This window comes from Rhinolophus ferrumequinum, chromosome 6, assembly GCF_004115265.2.
Source record: "Rhinolophus ferrumequinum isolate MPI-CBG mRhiFer1 chromosome 6, mRhiFer1_v1.p, whole genome shotgun sequence".
NCBI lineage: Eukaryota > Metazoa > Chordata > Mammalia > Chiroptera > Rhinolophidae > Rhinolophus > Rhinolophus ferrumequinum.
In genome coordinates, this window is record NC_046289.1 from 34292395 (window position 1) to 34304343 (window position 11949).

Sequence of the window (11949 nt, forward strand, 5' to 3'; positions counted from 1 at the left end):
ACCACCATCCAGAAAGGCCGCTCCCCTCTTAGTAGTATGATTTAACGTGGCTGTCTCCGAAAAGAATCTGCACATGACTACTAGCTTCTTCATGGAATTGAGGTCACATTTGTTTTAAAGAGTTGATCAGTTAAATATAAAGAAAGCTCTTCTTTCTAACAATGAGCAGAGAATTATGGTTAAAAATGTTATTCATGAGCAATCCACAAAATAGTTCTTGGGTCAAATGTGACTTAACAGTGGGGATTTGGCCTTAGACTCTAGATGCAACTGTATACGGGATAGCCTTATCTCCCTGCCCAATCTCTCCTGATAAGATTGTGCTGGTGCAAACTGAGAACTGTTCAGGTAGCTGAATGACTAGCCTCGAGACAGATTGTCCCTGAGAAATGGGAAGCATAATCACACAGAAAATCATCACGGTAACATCACAAATTTTATAACAAAAGTACAGACCAGTTTAATTGAATTGCATATAATATATATTATCACTCATGTTTGGGGGATAAATATTTTTATTATAAAATTTTTTAAAAGAGGGTCTTTGTCTTTAGAATATGACACCAGACCTTTGCTAGGCATAGTTTTCATTAAAAAACCCCAAATAAAAATGCTGCCAGAGCACCCAGGAAGGTGTTAACCATAGTAAATATTCATAAGGTGATGAGAGAAAGATTTTTATCTAACTAGATTTGGTGAATTTATTGGTGTTTAACTGTGTTAAACCAGGAAAAACAAATCTAATGTAAACAATGCTACCTTTCTGGAACAATTGTAGTCGTATTGGTTAACAAGTATAAGCATGTGTATGCGCTACGGTTACACTTTTTAAACCAAATTCTTCCAAGTGCCTAAGTTTTTGCCTACTTAAAACTAGCATCACAAGTTCATGAAAAAAAACAAAAAACAACAACTACTCCAAACCCAGTGAAACTGGTCATTTAGCAGCACAGAAAGCAAACTACCTATTGGACTGAGGCTCCAGTTTTATAAATAGTTTGTAAACTTAAATTAGCAGTTTCATCACCCTCTTCCCCCACCCCTTAGTAAATTCTAGGTCTGTTAAGGTATAATAAAGCATTTAGGCTACCAGGGTCCCATTTCTATATTTTAAAATTTCTTTCAGTATTCTAAATCAGAACCACATTTTCATCAGTGATCTGCCAAAGAGTATGCCAGCAGCCTGAAAGCCTTACTGTACCCAACATGTTGGCTAAGTCAATTTATTGAGAGTGTAGCTTGTACATAATAAATAATTTCCTGTATTGAAATTGCCTAACTTATTGTTAGTCATCTTGTTAAGAATTCAGGGTGGTTAGGGAAAAAAAATTGAGGTTCTAGATAACTCATAAGAACAGGCTGTTACTTACTGAATAATTGTTTTTAAGTCTCTTGGCAGAAGTGTTTAAAGCTCGCCTGTCACCTTTTTTTTTTTTTTTGCCTGTCACCTTTGATGCCCACTCGAAACACCTCAATATTTATCTTTTAAAAAAAAAAGAATTTCTGGTATTATTTCTAGAAACAGTAATTATGCTCTCAATAAACCCCTTCTAGTCTTATTCAGGATAGGGTTAGAGAGGTGAGTATAAGTTTTGGTTCAGCACATTAATTAAACATCAAAGGGTCTAGGACTGGGGCTAAAATCCCCATGATATGTCATGGATTCTCAAATTGTCCACCCTTCAGATGGGGGCAGCACACAGTGATTTGGGGACCTTGTCTTGGTCAACTTCAGAAAATGGCATTATAGTTCCTTTATGTTTCTTCCACCCCTCCACAAGAACACCTACTCCAGTGGTTCATAAATAATCTAGACACATAGTTTTTTCTTCTGAGTATTCAATACATGTCTCCGGAGGGCTCACAAGTCATCAGATGTCCTGATATAAGAGGCAGCTTGTTCTTTGTTTAAGGTTCAGGTAAGAGACTCATAATAAGATCTCATCTACATGCAGGATCCTAGGAAGAGTCTCATCAGTCTATATTTTTATGAAGTCTTGTTCTTGAACATTCCTCTACTCCTGTTTTCTGCTGAGTTTAATTTCCCTTTGTGTTCCTTTTTTTCTCCTTCATAATGCTGTCTAAGTTTTATAACATGGATGACATCTGAGGGGAGATAAATAGAGAAAGAAGATGGACATCTATCACATGAGAGGGTGTGTTTTTTTCATCTTGGTATGTATGACCAGTGCCCAGCTCGTTGCCAAACACCTAAATTGTGCTTGATAGGTGCTTTTTCAATGGATGAAAGAATGATGTTCAGGAACATTGGGACAGTGAGTGATTTCTTCTTTTACTGAGTATAGCACAAGAGGGAATAGATAGGCCTTGCTGGGAGAGATTGAGGTGAGACTGTAAGGAAAAACCATGTGACTCTTTGAAGTTTGGGACTTAAGGACTTTTCACCTAGGAAATTAGAAGCCCCTATATTGGGAGAATATAAAGAATGGGAGATGGTTATTTTTGGAAAGTTGTCTTACCCAGAGAAGCAAAGGTCTTAACCAATTTTTCTATATTGGTGTTTCATAGGTGTAGTCTGTACACCATCTGCATCAAAATCCACTGGTGTGCTTATTAGCATTTTAAAGAAATACTACAAGTGATTCTTCCACAAACTGAAATTTGAGAACAACTGTTCCAGTTATATTCCCATTATATAGCCCGTGACATCATTATATCTTACCTGGATTCCTGCAACATCCCCACATAGTTTCCCCACTGGTGTCCGCACCCCCCGACCCCGAGTATATTCTCCAAATAGCAGCAGCCAGAATGAGCTTTGGATCACATCACTTCTCTGCTTTAAGTCCTTCACAGACTTCCCATTACACTTAGAATTACGTCTAAACTTCTTACTGTGGCCTAGAAGGCCATGTATGATCTTTTTAAAACTCATTTCACGCTCCCCTTCAGTCACCATACTTCAGTCCTATGAGCTTATAGTGCCTTAAACAAGCCAAAGTCATTCACTCTTTAAAGACTTTACAGACACTATTTCCTCTCACCCTTAAGATCGCCTGTCTTCCACCTAATCCTGCGGGCCACTGAGTGTTACCTTCTCAAAGAGGCCTTTTCTCTAAGACCTAAGTATGGCAGCGCAGAGTTAAGGTGCGTATGGCTCCAAATATTAGAAAACCAGAACTCAAACTGGCTAAGACAGTAGGACAGGCTTCAGGCATGGCCCTCCAGGCAATCTGCTTACAGCAATCCTCCGGGTAGACCGTCTTCTGGGTGTTGATGTCATCCCTAGGTTGGTTGCAAGGTGGTTGCAGCAGCTTCAGGCATCTGGTCTTGTCACAGCTGCATCCAGAAGAACAAGAGGAATTTTCTCTTCTTGGAGTTCTCAGGAGGAAGGAAGCTGTTTTTAGAAACCTCCATTCCCCCAAAATTTTTCGTTGGCTCATTGGCCAGGTTCGGTTATGTGCTAATTTATAAACCAATCACTGGTTGGGGGAGTGGGGTTATTGTTATCAGACTTGACCAGGGATTCTTATTCAATTTTATATCAAGTACACCTTGGGCAATTTTGTGAAATCTACAGACCCCTTCTCAGAATAATTGTATTTTAAAGATTTTAATTAAAAAATATAGCTAACATACATTATATCAGTTTCAGATGTACACCATAGTTGTTCAACATCTGTGTACCTAGAGGTGATCACCATAAGTCCAGCAACCACCTGACACCGTACAGTGCTATCACTATATTGACTATATTCCCCATGCTGTACATTATATCCTCATGAATTATTTGTTTTATACCTGGAAATTTGAACCTCTTATTCCCCTTTACCTTTCCCCCCTTTAAAAATTTTTCAATTACAGTAAACATTCAGTATTATTTTATATTCATTTCAGGCGTACAGCATAGTGGTTAGACATTTGTATAATTTAAGAAGTGATCCCCCTGACTAGTCTGGTACCCACCTGGCACTATACATAGTTATTACCATATTATTGACTATATTCCCTATGTCTTGTTTTATATCCCCATGACTATTTTGTAACTACCAATTTGTACTTCGAAATCCCTTCATCTTTTTCACCATGTCCCCCAACTCACATCCCATCTATCACCCCAACAAATCTATTACACATTTGACACCATAATAGTTATTACAATATCACTGACTATATTCCCTCTGCTTTACTTTACATCCCCATGACTACTTTGTCACAACTAATTTGCACTTCTTAATCCCTTCCCATTTTCCCCTCACTCACTCAATCCCCCTCCCATCTGACAACCATCAAAATGTTTTCTGTATATATGAGTGTGATTCTGTTTTGTTTCTTTGTTTATTTTGTTCTTTAGATTCTACATGTAAGTGAAATCACATTGCATTTGTCTTTCTCTGTTGGTATACTTCAACTCAGCACTATACCCTCTAGGCCCATCCATATTGTTGCAGATGGCAAGAACCCATTCCCTTCCATGGCTGAGCAATATTCCATTGTATATACGAGTGTATGTACCACCTCCTCTTCATTCATCCATTGAGTGACACCAAAGCTGCCTCTATATCTTGGCAATTGTAAACAATGCTACAATAAACATATGGATGCACACATTCCCTTGAAGTATCATTTTGTGTTTCTTTGGGTAAATACCTGGAAGTGGGATTATTGGGTCCTTTTTTGTCGCTTGTTATAGCCTTTATTATAAAGTCTATTTTGTCTGTCAGTAAGTATTGCTATTCCAGCTTTTTCTTTTCTTTTTCCATTTTCATGAAGTAACTTTTTCCATCCCTTTACTTTCAGTCTGTGTGTGCCTTCCGATCTGAAGTGAGTCTCTTGTAGGCAGCATATATAAGGGTTTTATTTTCTTATCCATTCAGCCCCTTTATGTCTTTGGAGTGAAGCATTTAATCCATTCCCATTGAAAGTAATTATTGATAGATATGTAGTTATTGCCATTTTATTATTCATATTTTAATTTTTTTCATCTTAAAGAAGTACCTCTAACATTCCTTGTAATACTGGTTTGATGATGATGAACTCCTTTAGCTTTTTCTTAGCTGGAAAGCTCTTTATCTGTCCTTCAATTTATAATGATAGCCTTGCTGGGTACAACATTGGTTGTAGATACTTGCTTTTTATCACTTTGAATTTCTGACCTGCAAAGTTTCTGTTAAGAAATCAGCTGCAATCTAATGGGAGATCCCTTATAAGTTACTAGTTGCCTTTCTCTTGCTGCTCTTAGGATTTTCTCTTTGTCTTTAACATTTGTCATTCTAATTATAATGTGTCTTGGTGTGTGCCTGTTTGGGTTCATCTTGTTTGGGAATCTCTGCACTTCCTGGGCTTATATGTCTATTTCCTTCACCAGGTTAGGAAAGTTTTCAGTCACTATTTCTTCAAATACGTTCTCAATCCCTTGCTTTCTTTCTTCTCCTTTTGGTACCCCTATGATGCAAATGTTGTTATGCTTAGTGTTGTCCTAGAGGTCTCTTCAACTATCCTCATTTTTAAAATTCTTTTTTCCTTTTGCTGTTCCCACTGGGTATTTTCTACTACCTTGTCTTCCAAATCATTGATTCGATCCTCTGCTTCATCTAGTCAGCTGGTGATTCTTTCTAGTGCATTCTTCATTTCAGTTATTGTATTCTTCACTTCTGATAGGTTCTTTTTTATAGTTTCTGTGTCCTTTTTTATGCTTGCTATCTCTTTGTTGAAGTTCTCACTAAGTTCCTTGAGCATCTTTATAACCATTGTTTTGAATTCTGTCTCTGGTAAGTTGCTTGCCTCCATTTCATTTAGTTCTTTTTCTGGAGTTTTCTCCTATTCTTTCATTTGGGATGTATTTCTTTGTTTCCTCATTTTGGCTGCCTCTCTGTGTTTGTTTGTGTGTATTGGGTAGATCTGCTACATTTCCCAGTCTTGCTGGATGACTTTAGTTGTAGTTGCCCTGTGGGACCTATTGGCACAGTCTTCCTGGTCACCTGTGCTGGGTGCTCCAGGAGTGTCCCTTGTGTGGGTTGTGTGTGCCCTCCTGTTATATTTGAGCCTTTATTGCTATTGATACATCAGTGGGTGGGATTGACCCTCAGGCTGACTGGCTGTGGAGTTTGGCTATGTTCCCAACTTATGGGTTGCTGTACAGGGGGCTTACCCCACGCAGTGAGATTTTCCTTAGTGGGCTCTGGTGCCTGTTGAGACCACCCTTTGGGTGTGCTGCTTGTGGGGCTAATTGGGTAGTGCTCTACTGAGGTCTGAAGCCAACTTCCATGTATGTTGGTTCTGGGCCTCTTGGGAGGGGCTCTGGTGCAGGCCCAAGTCAGCACTACTTTGACTGGCTAGAGGCTACCTGTAGGAGCTATAAAGTGATCCATGGTTGGTCGCTGCCTGTGTTGGACCTGGAGGGACATGGGAGAGGTCACACTGTTAACCAAGGACTGCTGCCACCAGTACCACATCTGGGGTAGTTCCACAAAAAGCCAGAACACCCCGCAGCCTGCTGCCACCTGCTGGCTCCTGTAAGTTTCAGCCACTGATAAAGCCTCGTGTGGTATGCAAGTTGGGTGAGGCAAGGTCTCAGGGAGTCATTAGAGCAGGAAGTATTGTGGTCACTAGGTTAATATAGATTCTGGTTTGTTGCCAGTGTTAAGCCTGGAGCTACTCAGCAAAAGTCCCAGAGCACACCAAGGCCAGTCACCTCCTACCTGGTGCCCTCAGACTCTGATAGTTTTCCCAGAAATAGTGCAATGTAGGCAGGGCTGACTGCTTGCTGAAAATGCATCTCTGGCATTGGTAGAGTTGGGTAGGGTGGGGTCCTAATGAGTCAGCAGGATGAAGCAGTAGAGCTTAAGACCAATCAGGTTCAGATTTGGCCAGATTGGGTGGGCTAAACACAGGAAAGATGGTGCCGGCCTGCCGTCTACACAGCTGCATGGGAGCAAGATCTCATACAGGGAAAATGTTGACTGTTCTCCAGCCCTTGTTTTGAAGCCACACACCTTAGTCTGCACCCAGCAAGCTTCTGACACCCTGTGAGCCTCCATCTCTCTGTTGGAGCCCAAGGTGAGTGCCTGCAAGCAAGTGAGTCTGTGCATGGGCTCTTTAAGAGGATGGCTGGGTTTCTCGCTGCCTTCTGTCCCACGCGGGTTGTTCCGAATCACCACTGTTTTTCACAGCCAGATGTTGTGGGGGGGCTCCTCTTCCTAGCACCAATACTCAGGCTGGGGATTCTAGTGTGAGGTTGGAGTCCCTTACTCCTCTGGGGAAACCTCTGTGGCCAAGATATCCCTCCTAATTTTGACCCGCCACACAGAGGCTTGGGATCATCCCGTTTCTTGTCTCTGCCCCTCCTACCAGTCTCAGCGTGGCGTCTTTTTATCCTTAGTTATAAAACTTCTGTTTAGCTAGCTTCAGATGGTTCTCCAGGTTGATTATTCTACAATTTAGTTGTAGTTTTGATGTGTTCACAGAATTAGGCAAGCACAGCATTTAACTACTCTGCCATCTTGGATCCTTCTTCTATATGTCCTCAGAATATTGTTTTTAAATTCACACCACTGAAATCAACTATAAAGAATTATACTTAACAAAATTATTATACCTGTGATCTAGTAATATATATTATCTTTTATTCATCACTAGTAGACCCTAATAGTAGTTAATAATAATTGGTGTAATAATAATTACTGTAATTTTTAAGTAGTGACTGGTATATGTGATATTTTGAGATATCAGAACTGTAATGTAACTTGAAAATATCTGTGATTTCTAATGGTGACAAAGTCTCAGGTACTATGAATACTATTTGGTTTGCTGCCTATAGTGACAATTGAAGGAGATGCTAAATTTCATTTAGAGGTTAATTAAAATATACATATGATTTAATTTCTCTATCTAAACATGGATACCCTGAACATAAGCTGAAGTTAAGAACCTCTGGCCTAGATTAATCATTTGAAAATTAAGTGACGTAATAATCTAGTTAAACTGTAAGCATAGTGCCTAGTGCTTGGTAGGTTCAATAAATGATAGGGTAAAACACAGACATACACAGAAGTCTTGGGACACCGAAACCCAAAATAAAATAATTTAAATAAATTCATTTTATCCTGATAAGTTAGGAAGAGGGTGTCAGTATAACATATTAATATATTGCTCCAAAACAATCTCACATATAAATTCCAAGGCAGTTAGAAGAATGGCAAATGAGTAAAACTAACTTGGTGTATGGATTAGAACCATATCAAGAAATATTCAAAATCATACCAAGCTTATTAAGATTACTAGTTAAAGAACTTGTCCCTTAATGCCATGGTTCAGCACCACCATTCACTGTGATTGATGTGCTTGGACTATAGTTCAATCTTATGTCATGTTGCTGATACTAGATAAACCAGAATCAAGATTTGGCTCTGCATTCTATGATGTGGTCACCTTGGCTTGATGCTGGGTGGTTCTGGCTTGCACCAGTCATGTTTCTTCATTAAATTCTAGTTATTTACCTTCCTCCCATGAGAAGGATGTAATTTTATGACCATTAAGATATCATATTTTGGTCAGGAAGATAAAAGGTCATATTGACCCACAAGATGGATTGGGGGAGGTGAGGCTTTTGCTTTACTCATGTGTGTTTTTGGGTCTGGAAGGAGAAACTTAAAGAGATGGCTGCTTTCTGATGACCATTCTTGTATCATCTTTCTATAAGAGGGAGTAACTTCCATATTTCTAGAAGTGTTATTTTATTCTCAGAATTGTCCTAGTTTAGCCCTTGGGAGGCAAAGTCTCTTAAGACTAAGCACCCAAGTTTTGGAGTCATATAGACCTGAGTTCAAATTCTAACTGTGCCATGTACTGTCTATGTGACCCTGAGCAAATAACAATAATAATAATAATAATAATAATAATAATAATAATAATAATAAAGAATAGTAGTAGTAGTAGTCATTATATACTTAGGAATTACTCTTAGCAGGCTAAGTGCTTTGTATGGAGTCTTTAATTCTCACAACCCTAAGCCATAGTTTATACTTTTATTCTCACTTTATAGGTGAGGAGATAATGCTAAAATAGGTTAGTAACTTGCCTCTAAACTTCATTTTCCTTCCCTACAAAGTGTTGATAATTGTGCTACCTGCCTCATAGAGTTGCTGTAAAGAATAAATTGTTGTGGGTTGTAGGTTTTTCAGTGTATGATATACAAGTGGCAGTGTTAGCTAGTATTAGTACACCTGATCTTATACAGCCAAGAAAACCTTATTATACTTCTATTTATTTTAGATTGATTTTGCTTGTTTAAGAAGAGATGATATAGATTAATAATAATAATAATTAGTGCATGTGATTCAAGGGCAAATAAATTTTAAGCACAGTCTATGATCATGATGATGATTCCATACCTTTTTCAAAATAATTGCCGTGCCCTTATGAACGTGATTTGTAGCTGCCATTGTCATATTAAGAGAATCTTTAAGAAGGAATGTCTTTCCTTTTTCTCTGCTCAATGCATTCTTTTTTCAAAATGGTTTTGGCTTGCTTATTTAATATTCAGCATTATAGGTGGTTCTTTAATCCTATTCCAAATGTTGCCAAATCAGGAAAGGAACAACAGAAATATCTTAGGCCAAAGTACCATAGACCGGGTGGCTTAAACAACAACCAATTATTTTTCACCGTTTTGGAGGTTGGAAGTCTGAAATTAGGGTGCCAACATGGTCAGGTTCTTGGTAAGTGCCCTCTTCCTGGTTTACAGAGGGCTGTCTTCTTATTGTGTCCTCACATGGCAGAAAGGGCAGAGAGCTAATTTGCTGACCTCTTCGTATAAAGACACTAATCCCATTCATGGGGGTACTGCTCTCATGACCTAATCACCTCGCAAAGACACTACCATCAAATACCATCATATTGGGGATTAGATTTCAACATATAAATTTCAGGGGGACAGAAACATTCCGGCCATAACATCCACAGTGATACATATTTTGTATGGAATGTCTCCATTTTGTATTACTTTATAATAAAAAAATTAAATGGACTGGCTGCTTATATCCAATGTCAAAACTTCATTTAAGAAGAAACTAGGAGTGAAATTCACGGTCTTTTACTAAGAAGGCATCTGTCTACTATTTATTGAGTGTCATGAATCAATTTTTTTGTGAGCAAAGGTTTTCCTGACCTGCCTTGGGTGTGAGTGCCACCTGCTGGATGCTGTACACAAACACTTTTCTATATCTCAACCCAAGAATGGTGAATCATTTGCAATTCTTAATGGGAAAGTGCCCAAACAACACCCCTTTGATTTTAGGTCACAAGGACAGCTGTAATGTCCTATGGAGTAATGTGATCTTTGAGTGAGCATTCAGATTTATAAGAAAAACACACTCAGAAGATAAACTCGATGCAAAAATATTCCTCTGAGCTATTGTTTATAAGCTTGCCAGTGCCAAGAATATAGTCCACTATTTATTTTATGAACTCACAGAGTTTTATACACTGGTGACACAGGCAGTTGTGGGTGACTTCTTACCTTAAGGAGTCTGTACCTATATCTTGCTGAAAGGCAGGAAATTAGGGACCCCTTGGTTGTGACCATGTGTTGGCTTCAATGTTAAATATGTAATTTCATCCTAGAATTTTGGGTTTGCCACCATAGTCCATGTTTGGGGGCTAGGGGGAAAATATCCTTTTGCATCACTTTACTTTAGGGGCTCTGTGAAGACAACTTCACCTGTAACTTAAGGGGTAATTCAGTAGACCGGGACTCACAGGAGCATTGGGACAACTTGTAATTTCCATTAAGGGCAAGAAGGTAGAAATGGCTTTTTAGAGGAAATAAATACATGTCTTGGTCTATTAAGAGCTTCATGAAGTTTCTGACAGATCGGTCCTTGGGAAGGACATGAAAATTACATTGTTTATGGGCTAGCTACCTGGGAGTGGTGCAGGGAAAGGGGCCCTGGGAAAGGGACAATCATTTAGCCTTCTCTTCCTTGGGTCATTTTAATCACTTTTGCAGAAATCTGAAGTTCCAGGAATTGTTCCTTAGGTTATTACTGAGCCTAGGATTGTCTTTAGTGTATTCTTGACATGATGATACCAGTTTTCTCCTTTCAGAGTTTTACAGAAGCTGGTGGCATGTATTTCTCCTGTCCTGGTTCCCTTTTCCTATCACTGAAAACATCATGCATAATTCACAAAAAAGTCTGTTGGGCTAAAGCAAAAATTCTTTTTCTTTGTTCCAAAATTGGTTAATGGGGTTTTGTGGCTAAATTTCTAAACCTACAAAACAGGATTCAGATTTAGAAAGGGCTCATGGTAGATAGAGCTTTCTGTTTTTATTTCTGGTTACGTCTAGCTCAGGATCCTGATAACACAAGGCTATTGAGATTCAGTATTTCATGGGGAAATGATTGGTGCTTGGTGAGATTTTCCCAGATCTCTAGTTGACAAGAATCTATATTGGATGAGGTCATATGACATCTGGCACTCTTGTCTTTACGGACATCAATGCCAAGGTGAATTACAGAATAGAGATGTTACTTCTTACACCTACAATGGCAAAATCTCATGAGGTTAAAGTACTTTGTCCTTGCTAATGATTATACATTTAGATTTCTGGCTTCTGTCGCTCTCTTTTTTCTTTTTTGAGGTGTATTTTTAAAATTAAGTTTATTGGGTATAATGGTTAATAAAATTATATATGTTTCAAGTGTACAATTCTATAATACATCATCTGCATTGTGTGTTCACCACCCAGAGTCTGTTCTCCTTCTATCACCATATATTTGACCCCCTGTACCCTTTTCTATCACCCCTACCCCTGTTCTCTCTGGTAACCACTATACTGTTGTCTGTGTCTTTGAGTTTTTGTTTGTCTGTTCATTTGTTACTTTCAGTTTTATATCCCATATATCAGTGAAATCATACGGTTCTTAACTTTTTCCATCTGACTTATTTCACTTAGCATGATATTCTCAAGATCCATCCATGTTGTTG